Raw genomic sequence first — 23,325 nt, 5'->3', positions numbered from 1 at the left:
CAAAAATGAATTTATGCTTCAACAAATAAATTTGTTGAAAATTTAGATGACAGGAAATATTTCTTGTGATTTGCTATTTTTTTCCAGCAAAAAATGGGAGATTTACTATTTTTCTGAAGGTCAAATTTCTAGTTACATGGCTGAAAAGATATGTAAATCAAATCACATTTAATTTCAAAGTCTTCTCTTTTCCAACTAGAGGAAATGAGAAATAAGGCTTAAATAGATATCAAAGACTTTTCTAGAAGGAACCCTTTCAGGGCCTACCAACACGTATATATATCTGAAAAGCTTTATCCATACATCGAATGAGTTTTTCTCTACTCGTGTGTATGCACACACACGCAAACACACATAAACACACATATTCCATGTATTTTGTGCAAACTTATATAAATATCTTAAAAGCAAATCAGGAGAGAACATGCCAACTAGATTAGCCTCAAGTCACTTTTAAGTGGTGTGATCCAAATTTATTTTATTCACTTTGAATCATACATGCTAAAATTATTTCTACTTATAAGTATTTTAACTTAACTCCAATTATATTTTTAAAAGCACAATATAATTTAAAAAAGATTGTTACTCCTTAACTGATGTATCTTCTTGAAGGCACTTAACTCATTTAAGTTGTAATGATCATTCTGCCCATCTGTGGTTTGTATGAATGTGTGTTTCTTGTCTTTTTTTTTGAAAAGGAAGCAATGCTTACTCAATCTCTAAAAGAAAGCTGCTCAATAAATGCATAGAAAATGAAGCAATAAATTGATGCTATATATATATATATACATATATATATATATATATATATATATATATATATATATATATATCTGAATCACTTTGGTGAACACCAGAAGCTGGAACAACAATAATTAAAAACATAATACACAAATTCAGATTTAAATTGAAGAAAGTAGGGAAAACTACTAGACCATTCGGGTATGACCTAAATCAAATGCCTTATGATTATACAGTGGAAGTGACAAATAGATTTAAGGGACTAGATCTGATGGAGTGGTTGATGAACTATGGATGGAGCTTCGTGACACTGTACAGGAGACAGGGATCTATGCAAAAAAGCAAAATGGCTGTCTGAGGAAGCCTTACAAATAGCTGTGAAAAGAATAGAAGTGAAAGCAAAGGAGAAAATGAAAGATATACTCATTTGAATACAGAGTTCCAACGAATTGCAAGAAGAGAGAAGAAAGCCTTCCTCAGTGATCAATGCAAATAAGTAGAGGGGAAAAAAAATAGAATGGGAAAGACTAGAGATCTCTTCAAGAAAATTAGAGATACCAAGGGAACATTTCATGCAAAGATGGGCTCGATAAAGGACAGAAATGGTAGGGACCTAACAGAAGCAGGAGATCTTAAGAAGAGGTGGCAAGAATACACAGAAGAACTGTACAAAAAAGATCTTCACGACCCGGATAATCACGATGGTGTGATCAGTCACCTAGAGCCAGACATCCTGGAATGTGAAGGCAAGTGGGCCTTAGGAAGCATCACTATGAACAAAGCTAGTAGAGGTGATGGAATTCCAGTTGAGCTATTTCAGATCCTCAAAGATAATGCTGTGAAAGTGCTGTACTCAATATGACAGCAAATTTGGAAAACTCAACAGTAGCCATGGAACTGGAAAAGGTCAGTTTTCATTCCAGTCCCAAAGAAAGGCAATGCCAAAGAATGCTCAAACTACTGCACAATTGCATTCATCTCACACGCTAGTAAAGTAATGCTCAAAATTCTCCAAGCCAGGCTCGAGCAATATGTGAACCGTGAAATTCCAGATGTTCGAGCTGGTTTTAGCAAAGGCAGAGGAACCAGAGATCAAATTGTCAACATCCACTGGATTATCGAAAAAGCAAGAGAGTTCCAGAAAAACATCTATTTCTGCTTTACTGACTATGCCAAAGCCTTTGACTGTGTGGATCAATAAACTGTGGAAAATTCTGAAAGATGGGAATACCAGACCACCTGACCTGCCTCTTGAGAAATCTGTATGCATGTCAGGAAGCAACAGTTAGAATTGGACATAGAACAACAGATGGGTTCCAATAAAAGGAGTACATCAAGGCTGTATATCGTCACCCTGCTTATTTAACTTATATGCAGTGTACATCATGAGAAACGCTGGGCTGGATAAAGCACAAGCTGCAATCAAGATTGCTGGGAGTAATAATAATAAGCTCAGATATGCAGATGACACCACCCTTATGGCAGAAAGTAAAGAAGAACTAAAGAGTCTCTTGATGAAAGTGAAAGAGGAGAGTGAAAATGTTGGCTTAAAGCTCAACATTCAGAAAACTAAGATCATGGCATCTGGTCCCATCACTTCATGACAAATAGATGGGAAAACAGCAGAAACAGTGGCTGACTTTATTTTTTTGGGCTCCAAAATCACTGCAGATGGTGATTGCAACCATGAAATTTGAAAGATGGTAACGATAACCCTATATGCGAGACAGAATAAGAGACACTGATGAATAGAACAGTCTTATGGACTCTGAGGGAGAAGGTGAGGGTGGGACGTTCTGAGAGAATAGCATTGAAACGTGTAGATTACCATATGTGAAACAGACATCATTCCAGGTTCGATGCATGAAACAAATGCTCAGGGCTGGGGCAATGGAATGACCCAGAGGAATGGGATGGGGAGGGAGGTGGGAGGGGGGTTCAGGATGGGGAACACATGCAAACCCATGGCTGATTCATGTCAATGTATGGCATAAACCACTACCATATTGTAAAGTAATTAGCCCCCAACCAAAATAAATAAATTAAAAAAATAAAATAAAAGATGCTTACTTCTTGAAAGGAAAGTTTTAGCCAACCTGGACAGCATATCAAAAAGCAGAGACATTGCTTTGTCAGTGAAGGTCTATCTAGTCAAGGCTATGGTTTTTCCAGTGTATGGATGTGAGAGTTGGACTATAAAGAAAGCTGAGCACTGAAGAATTGATGCTTTTGAACTGTGGTGTGGAGAAGACTCTTTAAAGTCCCTTGGACTGCAAGGAGATCCAACCAGTCTATGCTAAAGGAAATCAGTCCTGAGTGTTCATGGGAAGGACTGATGTTGAAGCTGAAACTCCAATAATTTGGCCACCTGATGAGAAGAACTGACTCATTTGAAAAGACCCTGATGCTGGGAAAGATTGAGGGCAGGGGGACAAGGGCACGACAGAGGATGAGATGGTTGGATGGGATCACCAACTCAATGGGCATGAGTTTGGTTAAATTCCAGGAGTCAGTGAAGGACAGGGAAGCCTGGCGTGCTGCGGTTCATGGGGTCACAAAGAGTCGGACACGACTAAGCTACTGAACTGAACTGAACTGATGTTTCTTTGTGAACTGAGGAACATTTATTATCTTACATTGTTACTTTTTTTTTTTCTTTAAGTATATAGTGTAAATGTGCTTCAGCTCTTGAGATCATAAAAATCAGGCAAGTGGAAGGCTTGAAAAAGAGAGGGGTAAAACCATAACCATGAACATATGTCTATGTCAAATCTTGTTTATTTATGTCAAAGAAAAGTAGCTGATATTAGTTAATTAAAATCAATTTGTATATATCTTAATTATTTTTACTTTTGTAAACCTAGTTAATGGAAAGCTTCTTATTTGTTATTCTAAAGTTTGGAAAATCTATAGTCTTTGCTTTTAAACTTCTGAAGTGTTAGTTGTAACAGGACCATTGTATTTATAATCAGCAGTTATCAGTCACAGTCTTTGGACAAACATAATTTATCACCTTAACAGAATATATTCATTCTTCCACCATGGAAAATTTAACATTTACATAATTTCAAACTCAACCATTTTTAGTCGACCACTCTCAAAACTAACCTATTTCCCTCTTCAGTAAACAAATAAGCACCATGATATAATTTCAAAGTGAAGAAACATATAATAAACATGATTTTAATTTAAATGTTAAAGTCACAATCAAATATCTTCTCATACTCACAATTTCACTACTAAGCTTGTGATGCAAACTAACATTTTATGAAAATCTAACACAATTCATTTGATGCCTGTAGTGTATTTCCATATATAAATTACCTCACTTATTTTTACTGGAGTAGGTATTAAATGCAACACTGTATAGATGATTACTCTGAGACTCTTGATTGGAATAAATTTTTTTCAAACTCTGGCTGCTAGTGACCCTGAATTTATACTTTATGTGTTTCCTGACCCACTGGCCTCACTGACTCAATGGACATGAGTTTGGGTGGGCTCTGGGAGTTGGTGTTGGACAGAGAGGCCTGGTGTCCTGCAGCTCATCAGGTTGCAAAGAGTCGGACACAACTGAGTGACTGAACTGAACTGAACTGACCCACTAACAACTCTTAACTTTTCTAAGCAGAAGCTGTTATCAGCTGTTGGCCTCTATTTCCTGCACCTGCATATTGATAACCTGTTACTTCTTTTACCCTAATGTTTCTCCTCATCTTCCATGTACTAGTTGGCTGCCCCTGGGTGCTGTAACCATCCATCAAAAATGTACTTCCTAGTAGATCAAAATATTTTAAATATTCTATTGGAGCTTGAACGAGAAGCTTGCTATTCTTCCTTTCTAAGAGATGCACAATGGTTTTCTATTATATTGCTAAAAAGAGGTCTGAATACATTTTATAATATTCAAAGTCTATGAAGTTTTTAAGTTAATGTTTGATTAAATTATTTGAATAAATTGTCAACCATTAAATTATCTTAAATTTTACAGAAATGTAAAATTTTTGTGTAAAATATGTGTGAAAAGAAAATATACATCATAAGTTGTATTGTAGTAATTTATTTTAATTAAAATTGCCACACCAATACTGTCTTGATTATTGGGCAGGAATGGTCCTTCTTGAAATGTCCCAAACTTATTTATTGTTTAGTGTGATACTATAGTCAGATTGCCTTGATTAATATAAAAGGAAAAATTAAGTTTCTTCTGGCTACCTTCTGCCTTATTATTTTACTTTATATTACTGTCAAAATATTGTTTTCCAAAGTTCAAAATATAGCATATAAATACTGAATGAATATGTGTCAGAACGGACAAGCCAATAACAAGGAACACCAAAAAGACTTCAGAAAAAGAGGTTACACAATACAAATGTTGGCAAATTATGCTCCATAAATCAAATCCAGCCACTTACTAGTTTCTTTTAAGATTATTGGAGCACAGATACATTGATTGTGTATTGGTTCCATCTGCCTACAATAACTACAATGATAGAATACCTGAGAGAGAGACATGACCTACAAAAAGAAAATATTTATTATCTGAACATGCACAAGAAATGCTTGTTGACCCTGAAATCATACTTCATAAAGTCACTTGCAAAAGAAAAGAGCAAAAGAATTTGACTCTAGGTGTCATACAAAACTGATTCCTGCCTTATGAGATGATGCAAGTAAAACCTTTGTGGTTATCTTGTCTATTGGACTGCAGTCTACAAGTTAACATTTAACGTCATATCACCTCACCAAATAACATATTGCAATATGAAACACCATCCCTTCTCCTGTATCATTAAATAGTCCCTCAGATGCACCTTAAGTATTTCCTCACTATGCCATTGAAATAATAATCTGTATTCTCTTTTGATTTCCAAGTGCGAGATAATTTTTCTTAATAGCACTGAAGTAAAAGAAAAATCAATCCAAATTAAATCTTTTGGTTTCTTCTGTTATCTTCTTAGATAATCTTCTGTTATCTAAGCATACTTCTGTCCTAGTTTCATTATAATTGGTTATAAGGGCAGTTGCTAAGACACCTACAAAATGTGTAAAACAATGTCATAAAATTTTCCCCTTACAAGATTTGATTTTTCTATCCCTTAGATTATGATGTTACCATTACATTTCTGTCATTTATTTTATTCTACATAATATTATACAGTTATTTACTACACATAAGGGTTTATTTTGGGGCTATATTATTGTTTGTATTATAGCAGCAATCACTGCTGTTTTATATAAAACAGCATATATATATTAAACAGTATAGACATATTAAGTATATCTACTATATTAAAATATTTTTATCATTAATGCAATCTTAATTTTATAGTATACTTTTAATTTTTGTAAATAGTTACATATCACATACAACTATTTATATTGTAAACAAGTAGCATAGATTTCTCTAGTTTATGGCTTAGAATATTTTTAAAATCAGTGTTGCATTTCTTTGGAAACCTTTAATACACTTCCAAAATGTTCTCCTATATCAATTGTAAGAGCATTTCATTGTTTTCTTGTTGCCTACTGAGCTGGAGACATTCTAAAAGTGTCCTTTTATTATATCCGCTAAAGCAACAGAATTGTGTTTGACCCCATTTGAATTGCTGAAGCAAATGCTACACTGGCAATTTGCTTTTTTCAATTTGTTATTTAGCTTTTACTGTGACATGTTTATGGATTCAATTATCTATTGCTCCCAATAATATTATTTTGCTGATATATCAGTCATTGTTTCTACAAACTGTACTAACTTCAGTAACACATTTAGGTAAAAAGACATTTCCTATCAAAAAAACCTTTTTTTTTCATATATCTTTATGATATATCCAAATTTTAAACTATCAAAAGATGATTCCAAACACCATAAATAATAAATATTATATTTATAATTTTAAGAATCTGTATAAGTATGTAACATTGATCATCACATTTTTTGTGCATAGCAATTATATGGAAAGCTTTTCATCATGCAGATAATAGGAATCCACCTTTCAAAATATTAGGATTTTTTTTAATAAATTTATTTATTTTAGTTGGGGCTAATTACTTTACAATATTGTAATAGTTTTTGCCATACATTGACATGAATCAGCCATGGGTTTACATGTGTTCCCCTTCCTGGACCCCCCACCCACCTCCCTCCCCATCCCATCCCTCTGGGTCATCCCATTGCCCCGGCCCTGAGCCCTTGTCTCATGCATCGAACATGGAATGGTGTTCTGTTTCACATATGATAATATACATGTTTCAATGCTATTCTCCCAGAACGTCCCACCCTCACCTTCTCCCTCAGAGTCCATAAAATTGTTCTATGCATCTGTGTCTCTTATTCTGTCTCGCATATAGGGTTATTGTTACCATCTTTCAAATTCCATATATATGCATTAGTATACTGTATTGTTGTTTTTCTTTCTGGCTTACTTCACTCTGTATAATGGGCTCCAGTTTCATCCATCTCAGTAGAACTGAGGATTCTACTGTAAATTCTTAGTAGAACCTAAAATAATAGGATTTTAAGTCAAGAATGTGTCCAGGAATCTGCATTGCACCAAGTACTCTAGGGGAATGTATTGTAGTTTACCTGACTTCAAATTGATAAAAAAATGCTCTAAAATACCCTTTTGCACTGGTAGTATCTTTTAGAAAGTTTACAACAGTGTATTAAAGAAACTGACTGAAATGCAGGAGGCCAGGGTTCAATCTCTGGGTTGGGAAGATCCCCTGGAGAAGTGAGTTGCTACCCACTTCAGTATTCTTGCCTGGAAGTTTCCATGGATAGAGGAGCCTGGCTAGCTACAGTCCATGGGGTGGCAAAAAGTTGGACATGACTGAGCAACTTTCACTTTCACTTTCATTATTTATATACAGAATGCCTCTGCTGTTACACATACCTTTAATATATATCATTGATTAAAAAATTGTAATTTTTTTCATTCTATAGACAAGTCTATAAAAATATTTTGAGGTACCCAGGTAGATGAGGCAGTGGATGTGTTAGTCCCTCAGTGGTGTACAGCTCTTTGCAACTTATGGACTATAGCCCACTGGGCTCCTCTGTCCATGCATTTCTCCAGGCAAGAATGCTGGAGTGGGTTGCCATTTCCTTCTCCAGAGGATCTTTCCAACCCAGGGATCAAACCTGGGTCTCCTGCATGGCAGGCAGATTTTTGATCATCTTTCATTCAGTGGCTCGAAAAAGAAAAGAATCAAACCAGATTTCCTAAACAAAGTGAATAAGTTCAAGAGAAATGAAGTGACATCTAAAGAGCACTAAAGGAAAAAAAAAAAAGTTAAAGCTGTCAAATTAGAGTTCTATACTCAAGAAAAATTATCTCAAAAATGATGCTATATGATTTTTCAGACAAACAAGGTCTGAGAGAATTCATTGTATGAAGATGTGAACTAAAAGAAATATCAAAGTGAGTTCTACCAACAGAAAACCATTGGCACCCAACAAACTTGGATTACCCACAGAATGGAAAATGCTTGTTTTTGTTTTTTGTTTTTTTTAAATAAACTAATTGTTAGGTTGTTCTTCCTATTTTAATTACTCTAAAAATACTTGATATTGCAAAGAAAATATATAGTGACATACATCTGAGGATTTGCAACTCATGTAAAAGTAAAATGCATGACTGCTTTGAATTGAAAATTTACTCTTCTGCTTACAAGTTGAAAAATTTTGGACAAATTATTTTACTTTCCAAGCTTCTTCGCTGTGTCTAAAATGGAATTAAAAATAGTACCTTACATCATAGGATTGTTATCAGGATAAAATGAGCTAAGAAATATAAATATCTTAGAGTACACTCTGATGCGTAGTAAGGTTAACTGGGATAATTATTATTAATATCATTATTTTTTATCACAGTGAATAAATGTTAGATTGAATTAAAGTTTATTGAAGACCATGTTATAAAAGCTATAATCCTTAAAGAATAAAAACATTTCACTAAAACAATGGTTCCATTACTGGCATGATTACTTAGGATTACTTTTTCGAAGCAGATTCCAAGGCTCACTACTTATGACTCTCGAGTGAATAGATCCAAGAGAGGGCCCAGTAATTTTTAAAATATGTCTAGTTGATTATTATATAGTTTGCTCCCCTTCATCTCCTTCTACAAGATGAGAAGCTTGTCTATTTCATATCAGGTTTTCCCTAATTTCTTCCATAAAGCTCAGCATAGAACCAACACTCAAAACTATTTGAATTTTTTAAAAAATATTGATACTAATGGAGAAAGAGAGATTAAACAGAAGCACTAAGAGAGATACATGTGCAAGCAAGATTAAATTGATGTGGAGAAAAAATCAATATCACAGCATCCACCCATGTTTGCCTATACACACCACACGACTAACAAAAAAAAAAACAAATATTCACATGAAAAATGAGATTGCTGAGCTCTGATATCATAGGGTAGAGAAGTTAGACTCAATACCTAAATTATCTTAAATTAAATTACTTATAAATAGAGTGTGCTGTACGTGTTAGTAAATAGCAAAATAAAATTCAGAATATTTCATTGAAATGCTCCAGTACCCCTATTCCTTCCTGATTTTGCCAGAAGTTATTTTTTTCTTATTTATTTTGGGGGAAATGTAGAGGATAAGGAAAAACTGCTTATGAAAGTAGTTGTGTTTTCAGACCTCCTGAGATTTAGTCAAAACTGACAGTATTTTAATTATTTTAATGTTGACCAAACTGGGTTACCATATATATATATATATATATATGTATATATATATATATATATATATATATATATATTCGCTTCAGTCGTGTCCGACTCTGTGTGACCCCATAGACGGCAGCCCACCAGGCTCCGCCGTCCCTGGGATTCTCCAGACAAGAATAATGGAGTGGGTTGCCATTTCCTTTCTAGAGAGAAATAAATCTCCAGGCCATGTTAGGTCTTTTCATCAGCACCTTGATTTTCTTTTTCAAAGAATTCACTACACTTTAAAGATGCTTTAACAGATGTATTCTCTGACAAACTGCTGCTGCTGCTGCTAAGTCGCTTCAGTCGTGTCCGACTCTGTGAGACCCCTTAGACAGCAGTCCACCAGGCTCTGCTGTCCCTGGGATTCTCCAGGCAAGAACACTGGAGTGGGTTGCCATTTCCTTCTCCAATGCATGAAAGTGAAAAGTGAAAGTGAAGTTGCTCAGTCGTGTCCGACTCCTAGCGACCCCATGGACTGCAGCCTACCAGGCTCCTCCATCCAGGGGATTTTCCAGGAAAGAGTACTGGGTGCCATTGCCTTCTCCGGACAAACCGTTAGTGAAATATTAATAGCATGTATGCATCCTCAGTCACCTCAGTCATGTCCGACTGTGACGCTCTGGACTGTAGCCCACCAGACTCTGTCCATGGGATTCTCCAGACAAGAATACTGGAGTGCATTGCCTTATCCTCCTCCAAGGGATTTCCCAACTCAAGGATTGAACCAGGGTCTCCTGTATCTTCTTCATCACTGGTGGATTCTTCACTGCTAAGCCACTGGGGAAGCCCAAAATGTTTATAAAACACATTAATATTCATTTCACAGTATGTACACAGCAAACCCTCAATAAATACTTGCTAAATGAATAACTGAATTAATAAATGGCTGGTCTTCATGATTACAATTTTCAGTTTTTAAAAGACAGGTCATAGAACTTTCATGTGCTTCATGAAGATTTAGTTCATTGAAAGGGTGGCCTTGGAGTACAGAATGAAGCAGGGCAAAGGCTAATAGAGTTTTGCCAAGAGAACACACTGGTCATAGCAAACACCCTCTTCAAACAACACAAGATAAGACTCTACACGTGGACTTCACCAGATGGTCAACACCAAAATCAGATTGATCATATTCTTTGCAGCCAAAGATGGAGAAGCTCTATACAGTCAGCAAAAACAAGACCAGGAGCAGACTGTGGCTCACATCATGAACTGCTTATTGCCATATTCAGACTTAAATTGAAGAAAGTAGGGAAAACCACAGGACCATTCAGGTATGACCTAAATCAAATCCCTTATGATTATACAGTGGAAGTGAGAAATAGATTTAAGGGACAAGATCTGATAGAATGCCTGATGAACTATGGACAGAGGTTCATGACATTGTACAGGAGACAGGGATCAAGACGATCCCCATGGAAAGGAAATGAAAAAAATGCAAAAAAGCAAAATGGCTGTCGGAGGAGGCCTTACAGATAGCTGGGAAGAGAAGAGAAGTGAAAAGCAAAGGAGAAAGGGAAAGATATTCCCATCTGAATGCAGAGTTCCAAAGAATAGCAAGGAGAGATAAGAAAGCCTTCCTCAGGGAACAATGCAAAGAAATAGAGGAAAACAACAGATTGGGAAAGACTAGAGATCTCTTCAAGAAAATTAGAGATACCAAGGGAACATTTCATGCAAAGATGGGCTCGATAAAGGAATGAAATGATATGGACCTAACAGAAGCAGAAGATATTAAGAAGAGGTGGCAAGAATACACAGAAGAACTGTACAAAAAAGTTCTTCACGACCCAGATAATCACGATGGTGTGATCACTCACCTAGAGCCAGACATCCTGGAATGTGAAGTCAAGTGGGCCTTAGAAAGCATCACTATGAACAAAGCTAGTGGAAGTGATGGAATTCCAATTGAGCTCTTTCAAATCCTGAAAGATGATGCTGTGAAAGTGCTGCACTCGATATGCCAGCAAATTTGGAAAACTCAGCAGTGGCCACAGGACTGGAAAAGGTCCGTTTTCATCCCAATCCCAAAGAAAGGCAATGCCAGAGAATGCTCAAACTACCACATAATTGCACTCATCTCACATGTTAGTAAAGTAATGCTCAAGATTCTCCAAGCCAGGCTTCAGCAAAACATGAACCATGAACTTCCAGATGTTCAAGCTGCTTTTAGAAAAGGCAGAGGAAAAAAAAAAAAGAAAAGGCAGAGGAACCAGAGATCAAATTGCCACTATCCTCTGGATCATTGAAAAAGCAAGAGAGTTCCAGAAAAACATCTATTTCTGCTTTATTGACTATGCCAAGGCCTTCGACTGTGTGGATCACAATAAACTGTGGAAAACTGTGAAAGAGATGGGAATACGAGACCATCTGACCTGTCTCTTGAGAAACCTGTATGCAGGTCAGGAAGCAACAGTTAGAACTGGACATGGAACAACAGACTGGCTCCAAACAGGAAAAGGAGTACACTAAGGCTGTATATTGTCACCCTGCTTATTTAACTTATATGCAGAGTACATCATGAGAAACTCTGGGCTGGAAGAAACACATGCTGGAATCAAGATTGCCAGGAGAAATATCAATCACCTCAGATATGCAGATGATACCACCCTTATGGCAGAAAGTGAAGAAGAACTAAAGAGCCTCTTGATGAAAGTGAAGGAGGAGGGTAAAAAAGTTGGCTTAAAGCTCAACGTTCAGAAAACTAAGATCATGGCATCTGGTCCCATCTCTTCATGGCAAATAGATGGGGAAACAGTGGAAACAGTGTCAGACTTTATTTTTGGGGGCTCCAAAATCACTGCAGATGGTGATTGCAGCCATGAAATTAAAAGACGCTTACTCATTGGAAGGAAGGTTATGGCCAACCTAGATAGCATATTTAAAAGCAGAAACATTACTTTGCCAACAGAAGTCCGTCTAGTCAAGGCTATGGTTTTTCCAGTGGCCATGTATGGATGTGAGAGTTGGACGGTGAAGAAAGCCGAGCGCCACAGAATTGATGCTTTTGAACTGTGGTGTTGGAGAAGACTCTTGAGAGTCCCTTGGACTGCAAGGAGATCCAATCAATCCATCCTAAAGGAGATCAATCCTGGGTGTTCATTGGAAGGACTGATGTTGAAGCTGAAACTCCAATACTTTGGCCACCTCATGCGAAAAGTTGACTCATTGGGAAAGACCCTAATACCGTGAAGGATTGGGGGCAGGAGGAGAAGGGGACGACAGAGGATGAGATGGTTGGATGGCATCACTTACTCGATGGACATGGGTTTGGGTGGACTCCGGGAGTTGGTGACGGACAGGGAGGCCCGGCGTGCTGTGATTCATGGGGTCACAAAGAGTCGCATACGACTGAGCGACTGAACTGGACTGAACTGAGAATTGTTTGGCTATATTGACTTCAGACTGGGCTTTAAAGGAGATCTTAATTGATGTTTAGAAACCTAATTAGGATTTAGAAATAAGTTGTAGTTATTGAAGAATCTATAAATACATGGGAGAAATTATGTTGTCAGCATTATTAGATGGGGAAAAGACAAATGAAGAAATGGAGTCCTGTTTATCTCTATCTTCTGTGAATAAATTCAGTCCCTTAGGCATGAGACACAATGACAGCCTAGCCATGGGGATTCTTTGGAGAGATTTAGAAATTTAGGTAATTTAACAAAAAAGTGAGAAAACCTGGTTCAACTCTCTGTGGAAAATTGAGCCAATGTATCAAAAAACTGGTGATGAATGGCTACAGGGGTCTGTGTAAGGAAAGGGACAAACTTTTGTTTCTGTGTAGGAGAGACATTGTAATTACTAGCTTCAAGAATCCTCATGCCTTAAGCAGGAGAGTCTCATTTGTTAATTAAGTTACTAGCTTTCAGATTAATTTATTAATTAGAGGAAATAAAAAAAGACTACTGAGCTTTAGTATGACTAAGATGTTGAATTAAGTATAAAACCTAATTGAGTCAGATATTATTTGAGGCATTTCAATTTTCTTGAGAAAATCGTGTATTCAAAAAAAAACACAATTCAAGATAAAGATTACACATGGGCCTACAGAAATAAGAAGTAATGTAATTGTTGGTGTATTTCAATCCACATGCTGCTGGCAAGCCTCTGGGATGCATCTTTCCTGTTTCCTCCTCTCTTATTGCAGGGGGCTTTGGTAAAAACATTTAAGTACCAATTTAGAGATTCTTGAGATGCCCTGTACTGTAGCTTGCCAGGCTCCTCTGTCCATGGAATTCCCCAGGCAAGAATACTGGAGTGGGTTGCTGTTTCCCTGGAGAAGGACACAACTGAGCAAACACACACACACACACACACACACACACACACACACACAAACACACACAAGTGTTATGGCAGAAATGGACCTTAGAAGCTGCCTGTTTCACCCTTTGGTCACAGATTTCTCTGATGTTGGATCAGCACAGGGAACACGTCTGCTGGAAATGCCTTACAGCTGTTGCATAATGTGGATCTGATAATTAAGGCACACACATTCTGCCTCATCACTTTGTGAGAAAGAGAATTTCAGCAAGGCAATGTAAATGATCATAGACAGAATAAAAATTGAGGAGAAGACAACAATTTATTATTAGTAATCCTACATTATTTTTCCTCCTCACACCAAAAGAAAGAATCATGGACATTTCTCACATCTAAATATGTAGATTTCTGTATGGTACATATTTTCTAAACTAAAAATACTTTTCCAAAGATAAGAATTTGCAGGGACTTCTGCTTAAGTTGGTCCAAGCTCTGTGACATCAAATACTGATTGACTTGAAATAGTTAATGCAAGTGCATTGGTTCTGTGCAATTTTAACCTTTGATTGTTAATAAAAGAAGATATTTTGATATTTTGACTTTGTTTTAATTGAATTAAATTCTGAGACACATAACACCTTTTCTTTTAATATCATAATGGATATTTCAAAATAGGTGATTATTTTAAATATCACTTCTCCATCTAGTCCCCAGGAAGCAAATCATCTTATTATCTACAAACTAACTTCATGTTCTTGGTCACAGTCATATTTCTAGGGAATGTTCCACATGATCTTGTGTATGTAAACTGAGCACTTAAATCCCCATGTCTGCAATGTTTACTTCCTAGGATACTAGAGCAAAGTCTGAGAAAGAAGAGAAGTAAGGTCTTGGAATTACTTTCTGGGATTCATATTCTGCCTTCTTTGGGGCATGTAGCAAGAAAAATAACAATCCTTTACTTGTTATTCTTCCAGTTCAACACCATCCAGGAATATCAAGAACCAGCAGTTTAAAATGTGCTCTTTTCTTCTGGCCCATAACTAGTCTACTGTTAACTCTTCATTTACAACAACATAAGCTACATTTAAAAAATAAATAAATAAAAGTACAGTTATTGGCTATACAAATACAGACTGGCAGCTGAGGCTGATCTTAGTAATGAACTTGAGAGTGAAATACATTGCAGTGATTTATTCAATGCTAATCTAAACATGTGAGTAGATTCACCTGTAATTTTTTTCTAGCAAACTTTAACCAGCATTTGTTTATTCATAATAAAATTCCTCCTAGCAATCTGGAGTTCAATACAAGTTAGACCTAAAACCTCTAAAAAGCTATTGAGTAAAGACCAAAGAAATTCAAACAGCCTTTTGAAAGCCAACACGAGAAGCAGTGATCACTTGTGCCTGTCTAGTGTACAATTTAGAGTGAGCAATTGTTTTGGATCATGTAGATATAGACTCAACCATGAAAATAGCAGTTTCGGTCAATTGCCCTGAGAAAATGAAGAAATCCCTTGAAAAGATAAAAGATGAAGCCAGACTGCTGGGAGCAAATTGTTAATAATTGCTATGGGACTTGATTGGCTCATAAATTCCTCACTCTATCATATCAACCAGTTCCTTCAGAGGACGATACAGGCCCATAAAATAGTTTCCATTTGCTAGTAAAGAGATAGGCTGGGAAGACAGAACATGCTTGATAAAAAGTTGAAGCTAATTTATGCACAATTTTCCAGTCATACAGAACCCTTGCCCTCTTCTTTCACTAATTTCTGTGAGGCCAATTCCAGCCCTGAGAATTCTTCTGATATTTGTGTTCTGACTCTGAACAGATCCAACCACAGGTCTGAATATTCCTGGTAGTCTTCTCTGCAGAATTCTTCATGCTTGGGATTTTGAAGGCCATTGGCAAAGATGAACACCATAGTGGATATGATTGGTTGTTTCAAGCAAAACTGCTTTATGGGATCACTCTCTCCCCAACATTCCCTCTGCTTTGGGATCTAGAGTTTTTTAATGATCTTAAATAGCCTAAGTTCTAAACTAACTTCTGCTTTCCAAAATGATTTTGAGAAAAACTCAAGAAACACTCTTTCCCATACAGATTTTCTTTTTATGTGTTTCCTAGTTCTATAAACCGTATAGATCGCTTAGGTACAGGAAAACCTGATGGAAAGACATTTATTTTATCACCATTTGGATCCAGAAATCTCTCCTCATGCAATCTGAAGGCTAAAGGACTAATATGTTTTCTAAACTTCTTTGGACATCGATATTTAATGCCCAATGTCCAAGAAGACAGCAAATATGAAAAAAAGAGGTTAGACCAAGGAATACCATTTCATGCAGTCTCTAATTGTAGATGTGAACCAGAAAAATGACTCCTCAAGGTATGTTTTTTGAAAAGTCTGTTATGGTTGAAATGCGTTTTTTGACATGAAGCAAATAACACATTCTATGCTGTTCTAAGGATTCATTCATTCCCTTTCTTAAAAGAATGGTATTTGGTGGTGTCTATAATAAACTCTCAGACTTGTCACACTGTTTGTAGCTTTGCATGACTAGCACCATAAAAATCATATTATAGCTTAGGGTAAATATTTCCTTAATAAGTCACATGATTGTCTTTAGAATTTTGAAGCGCATGCTGACCTACAAGTGACCACTGCCTCTTCCTATCTCTATGTGCAGAGGAGACATATATATATTCCTCCAGCAGTGTGTCCTTAACCTGCTGTTTTTATCCACTTGCCTTTCAAATAAGAGGGTAATGGGTAGGTAGGCTAGGGGTCTCCAAACAGAGGAAATAGGCTGCCAGTGTCAGAATTTTTTTTTTTTCTTTTTTAATCTCTTTCTTAAGGGGCAGAAGGAAACAAACTACAAGGGTCAGACAGTTTTCCCTTCTCTACACAAAATTAAAAGGAGATTTCCTTTAAAATTCTGTGTTGCCATGATGATACTGGTTCCACATGAACTTAAGTTTTTTCAAGCCTTGAGCTAACCAATGCATTTTTCTTCTGGAAATGTTTTTCTTAAACTATGTTAATGAACTATATATTTACCCCAGACTCTATCTTTGTACAAGTCAGTTCTGCCTAAGACTCAGAATCTACTTGCCAAACCAGTATGTTTTAATCATGTAAATATTCTCTTAAGCTATGTTAATGAGCTATGTATTTGCTTGGAAATCTGCCTTTCTTCAAGATTCATGTCAATTATTTTATGGCACAGGCTCAACTTGTGTCACTGCTATCTAAAAATGCATGTTGTGGGTAGGGGGCCTGGTGCAACTCTCTCAGTTTTGAGGTGTTGCATTTCTATAATTAGCAAATTAGCTAATAAGTATATGACTTCTTGCTAAAACCTAGCAAGGGGGAACTCTTTCTGTCCTCTTCTGATGTCTATGTCTGAAGCTTAAAAATTGTCTGTTTCATACTTTAATAAAACTTTGCTACACAAAAAAAATGAGTGAACAAGTCTTGTCACTGGATCCATATTGAATTCCTCTCCACTGGAGGCCAAGAATCCCTGTGTCATTTATGGTTCAGCTGTTAGCAATCATCTTTACTTCCAAATTGGGAAATTATTCTATAGCATCCAGGAGTGACGTGAGCACTTTCATGAGGTTAAGTGAGAAATGCAAACATTAGTTCAGTTCAGTTCAGTAGCTCAATCATGTCCAACTGTTTTTGACCCCATGGACTGCAGCATGCCAGGCCTCCCTGTCCATCACCAACTCCCAGCATTTACTCAAACTCATGTCCATCGAGTCGGTCATGCCATCCAACTATCTCATACTATGCCATCCCCTTCTCCTTCTGCCTTCAATCTTTCCCAGCATCAGGGTCTTTTCCAATAAGTCAGTACTTCACATCAGGTGGTGAAAGTATTGGAGTTTCAGCTTCAGCCTCAGTCTTTCCAGTGAATATTCAGGACTGATTTTCTTTAGGATAGATTGGTTTGATATGCTTGCTGTTCAAGGGACTCTCAAGAATCTTCCCCAAGACCACAGATCAAAAGCAGCAATCCTTTGGCACTCAGCTTCATTATAGTCCAAACCTCACATCCCCACATCATACTGGAAAAACCACAGCTTTGTCTAGACAGACTATTGCTGGAAAAGTAATGTTTCCACTTTTTAATATGCTGTCTAGGTTTGTCATGAGTTTTCTTCCAAGGAGCAAGAGTCTCTCAATTTCACGGATACAGTCACCATCTGCAGTGATTTTGGAGTCCTCCCCCACCCAAATATATATATATATATGTGTGTGTGTGTGTGTGTGTGTGTGTGTGTGTGTGTGTGTGTGTGTGTGTGTATATATAAGTCTCCCGCTGTTTCCAATGTTTCCCCATCTATTGGCCATGAAGTGATGGGACCAGATGCCATGATGCTAGTTTTCTGAATCTTTAGTTTTAAGCCAACTTTTTTACTCTCCTCTTTAACTTTCATCAAGAGGCTCTTTAGTTCTTCTTCACTTTCAGCCATAAGTCTGCTGTGATCTGCATATCTCAGGTTATTGATATTTTTCCCAGCAATCTTGATTCCAGCTTGTATTTCATCCAGTCCAGCATTTATTATGATGTACACTGCGTATAATTTAAATAAGCAGAGTGACAATATACAGGCTTGATGTAATCCTTTCCCAATTTGGAACTAGTCTGTTGTTCCATGTCCAGTCCTAACTGTTGCTTCTTGACCTACATACAGATTTCTCAGGAGGCAAGTCAGGTGGTCTGGTATCCCCATCTCTAAAAATCTTCCACAGTTCATGTGATCCACATAGTCAGAAGCTTTGACATAGTCAATAAAGCAGAAATAGATGTATTTCTAGAACTCTCTGGATATTTTGATGATCCGATGGATGTTGGCAATTTGATCTCTAGTTCCTCTGCCTTTTCTAAATCCAGCATGAACATCTGGAAGTTCACGGTTCACATACTGTTGAAACTTGGCTTGGAGAATTTTGATCATTAGGATGGAGAAGCTATATACAGTCAGCAAAAACAAGACCAGGGGCTGACTATGGCTCAGATCATGAGCTCCTTATTGCTAATCGACTTAAATTGAAGAAAGTAGGGAAAACTACTACACCACACAAGTATGACCTAAATTATATCCCTTACAGTTAGACAGTGGAAGTGACAAATAGATTCAAGGGATTAGATCTGATAGAGTACCTGAAGAACTGTGGATGGGGGTTTGTGACATTGTACAAGAGGCAAGGATCAAATCATTCCTAAGAGAAAGAAAAGCAAAAAGGCAAAAAGGTTGTCTGAGGAGGCCTTACAAATAACTGTGAAAAGAAGAGACGTAAAAGGAAAAAAAGAGAAAGGAAAGATATACCCATTTGAATGTAGAGTTCCAAATAACAGCAAGGAGAGATAAGAAAGCCTTCTTCAGTGATCAATGCAAAAAAATAAGAGTAAACAATAGAATGGGAAAGACTAGAGATTTCTTCAAGAAAATTAGTGATACGAAGAGAAAATTCATGCAAAGTTGGGCACAATTAAGGACAGAAATGGTATGGACCTAACAGAAGCAGAAGATATTAAGAAGAAGTGACAAGAATAACAGAAGAACTATACAAAAAAGATCTCCAAGATCGAGATAATCACGATGGTGTGATCACTCACCTAGAGCCAGGCATCCTAGAATGTGAGCTCAAGTGGGCCTTATGAAGCATTGCTATGTAAAAACCTAGTGGAGATGATGGAATTCCAGTTGAGCTATTTCAAATCCTAAAAGATGATACTGTGAAAGTTCTGCACTCAATATGTCAGAAAATTTGGAAAACTCAGCAATGGCTACAGGACAGGAAATCATCACTTTTCATTCTAATCTTAAAGAAAGGCAATGCCAAATAATGCTCAAACTACCTCAAAATTGCCGTCATCTCACACACAAAGTAAGGCTCAAAATAATGCTCAAAAGCAAACATAGGTAGAAAGATAAATGATGGAAAGGTAGACAAATAGATAATATGATAGGGAAGTAGGTAGGTAGGTTGATAGACTTGTCAGGCGAGTGTGTAATTTCCACGGTTCTGTCTGTGGGTTACAGATCAGAGTTTTATTCAGCTAATAAATAATAGTACACTTTCAAGGCATGAGGGCTGACTGACCTCAAAGGAGAGGCCTGAACCCATCTTGGCTCCCTGTTTTTTATAGACTTTGTCTATTCCCCCAAAGCCTGCTTTGTGCAAGTTAGGGCAAGCCAGGAGGAGGGAGGGATTGTTTCACCCGAGGTTCTCACTCTGGTCCATAGATTTTTCCTATGTTCCCTTTTTGTGGGGTATTCCCTTTCTTTGTCTTTAGGCCACCACTATTTTGGACTGTTTTTCCTATTCGAACTGCCTAACAATCCCCACTCAATAGATGGGAAGTCCGATTCTTTGGGAATAGGGACATCAAGGTCTCTCTGGTTACTTCTTGCTGAGCTTGGATGGTGAGGGGCATTGGCCCTCTATTTCTTGCTAATCTCATACCTCAGAATCCTTATACTGGTGTCCATCCAAGGGTGAACGATAGGTATTTTCCGTGGTTGAGTGTAGTTTTATGTATCCTTGCTGAACTAGTACTGCATGTTGTAGCTTGTTGACCTGGGCAGAGAGAAAATGCATTAAACATTTGATAATATATGGAGAAATCATAATCAGTAACAGTAGGATGATAACAGGGGTCAGTAAGAGCATTAGCCAACTACAAATCCCCCATCGCCAGGAAAAGGATCTTCCAAAGAGAGATTGTGGCCACCCTGAGGACTCTCCAGCTCCTTCTTTGAAATGCTGTAGGATCTGAATATTTTTCTTGACAACTGTGAGACTTTCTTCAACTTGATTGGCAGTATTTACTCAGAAACAACATGTCATATTCAAGTTGGTTTCAAGTTACTTCTTGTTCAGCAGTCAGGAGACCTGTGTCCTGTCTATTTTATAGTAGAAGCCATGCCAAACCTTGTTGTCTCTTTCTATTTTTCCTGAAGACTGAGGCCTCCAGGAACAATGGAGGTAATGAGCATTAGACATCTCTAATGTCTAATACTTTAGAGACCAGTTGGGTGACTTTAGAAATAAATGATGTTCTGTTATCACTTTGTAATGAACTGGGCAGGCCAAATCTCAGAATAATTACCTAGAGCAGACTTTTTTTTTTTTTTTAACCATCTCTTTGCCCTTCTCAGTCCAGGTGGCAAAGCCATCGATCCATCCTGTCAAGGTATCTATCATGACTAGTTGCTATTTATACTTTTGAGAAACTCATCTGGGTGAAGTCCATCCACCAGTCCACTCCTGGGTAGATCCCATGCCATTGGATGTGCTGGGCCAGCTAGGGTCTTCAGTTTCCTTGGGGGTTCTTTAATTGGTAAGTGTGACAAGAGAGACCACTTACCTTATAGTCATTTAAAGGCCTGTTCCTCTAAAGAACCTTTGCAGTAATCTTTGGAGGATCTTGTAACCTAAATGAGTGGTGGCATGTTAACCAACTTCCATTGGAGTTTCCCAGGCAGAAAAAAGGAGTCTCTCATTTTGTTCTTCTTGAAAGCCCTCACTCTTAGCTTGAAGAGTTTCACCTTCAATATATGAAGGACTTTCTGGCACATTATTCTGTAGAACTAAGGTGGCAACACCTATTAGGTTACTGTTCTGAAATGCTGCTCTCTTAACTGCTTGATCAGTGGCCTGGTTCCCTTGTTCCATTTCCATATTCCCTTTATGGTGCCCTTTACAATATGGGACTTAAAACTCAGTGGGCAGAAAGACTGCCTCCAGTAAACTAAGGATTTGATTACCGTACTTGACTGGGGCACCTCTGGTGGTCAAGTGGCCACTTTCTTTCCAAATAGTAGCATTTGCATGTAGCACCACAAAGGCATCTGATTTGGAGTCAGTGTAAATTGCTACTCTTTGTCCTTTTCCCAGCTGTAAAGTTTGAGTCAAAGCTAGAAGCTCAGCCAATTGGGCTGTAGTACCTGGTGGTAAAGGTTTAGCCTCTAAGGTCTCGAAATTGGAAACCAGCATATCTGGCCCAGATTTTTCCATCTAAGGCAAAGCTGATTCCATCAGTGTACCAGATTTCCTCAGGATTGGTCAGAGAATCTTCTTCCAATCCCTCTCAAGGTTTTATCCAATGCTTCAGAATTTCTAGGCAAGAAAGAAAGGTGAGAGAGCCATCAGGGTAGGCAAGAGGGAAGCTGGGTTAAGAAGCTCACAAGGGGACATAATCACGCCTGGATTTTCCATCAACACTGCTTGATATTTGAGAATCCTTTGATCAGGACACCCATAAATGGCCTGTCCCATTCAGGAGTTGTTTCACTTGGGGGCTGCTAAAAATAGTTAGTTTGCCCTCAAGAGAGAGTTCTAAAGCATCCTCTATCAGGACTGCAATAGCTGCAAGCTTTCGAAGGCAGAGAGAACAGCTTCGGTCAGCTGTCTTGAGCCTCCAGGATAATTAAGCTACTGTCTGGGGCTCAAGTCCCAATTTTTAAGTTGACGCTCCCAAGACTATTCCTTCCTTTTAATGGACATATGGACATACAGATGGAAAGCTTTTTGTGGGTTTGACAACCTGAAGGCGGGTGCTTCAGTTGAGATTTGTTTAGTGTAGCTTCTGCTTCTTTTTGAGGAGGTTCCCACATCAGTGGGATCAAATCACCATGTCCCTTTAAGCTTTCATATAAGGTCTGGGCAATTAGGCCATAGTCGGGTATCCAGATTCTACAATACCTGGTTAGCACCAGGAAAGCTAGCAATTGTTTATGAGTCATGGGGCAAGGCAACTGGAGTATCCCTTGTACTCATTCAGAGGACGGCTTCCTGAACTCGAGTGTAATCTCAGCTCCCAGGTAAATGAACTTTGTCTGGACCATCGGTACTTTAGCGATGAAGACTTTATATCCATTGTCTGTCAAAATGTTTAGAACCTGAGTCACATGTTGTTGGGCATTTTGCTCATCTGGGGAACAGATTAGTAGGATATATATATATATATATATATATATATATATATATAGCAGAGAAGGCAATGGCACCCCACTCCAGTACTCTTGCCTGCAAAATTTCATCGACGGAGGAGCCTGGTAGGCTACAGTCCATGGGGTCGCTAAGAGTCGGACACGACTGAACGACTTCACTTTCACTTTTCCCATTCATGCACTGGAGAAGGAAATGGCAACCCACTCCAGTATTCTTGCCAGGAGAATTCCAGGGATGGCGGAGGCTGGTGGGCTGCCATCTATGGGGTCGCACAGAGTCGGACATGACGGAAGCGTCTTAGCAGCAGCAGCAGTAGCAGCATATATATATATAGTAGTATTCCCCATTAGGTCCTACTTCCATATCTAGGAGACGCCAGCTAAGAGCCTGTCCAGAAAAGCGGGGGCTGTATCTGAACCTCTGAGGTAATACTCTCCGGGTCATTTGTTGTTTTTCTCCTGGAGCCTCCCATAGTTTTTGCTCCCTCCCTATTGGAGAGGGAATAATAGGTTCCTCAGTTGTAAGCATGGACTGTCGTCTCTAAGGGATGAAAAGTTTCCCATCACAAGGGTGGTCCCCAGCCAGGTGAGCATATCTCTGCCCAATAAG

General features: G+C 37.9%; 1 long non-coding RNA gene across 1 annotated transcript in view; it reads left to right on the top strand.

The window, feature by feature from the left end:
- The window catches only part of LOC145520247 (uncharacterized), a 45,606-nt gene that overhangs the window by 12,072 nt on the left and 10,209 nt on the right, over positions 1-23,325 (top strand). The gene's annotated exons all lie outside the window — the stretch shown is intronic.

The sequence above is a fragment of the Giraffa tippelskirchi genome, chromosome 9 (assembly GCF_054371585.1).
Source record: "Giraffa tippelskirchi isolate mGirTip1 chromosome 9, T2T-mGirTip1v1.2.pri, whole genome shotgun sequence".
Taxonomy (NCBI): Eukaryota; Metazoa; Chordata; class Mammalia; order Artiodactyla; family Giraffidae; genus Giraffa; species Giraffa tippelskirchi.
The sequence above is the reverse complement of the archived record's forward strand: the minus strand, read 5'-3'. Positions and strand labels throughout refer to the sequence as shown.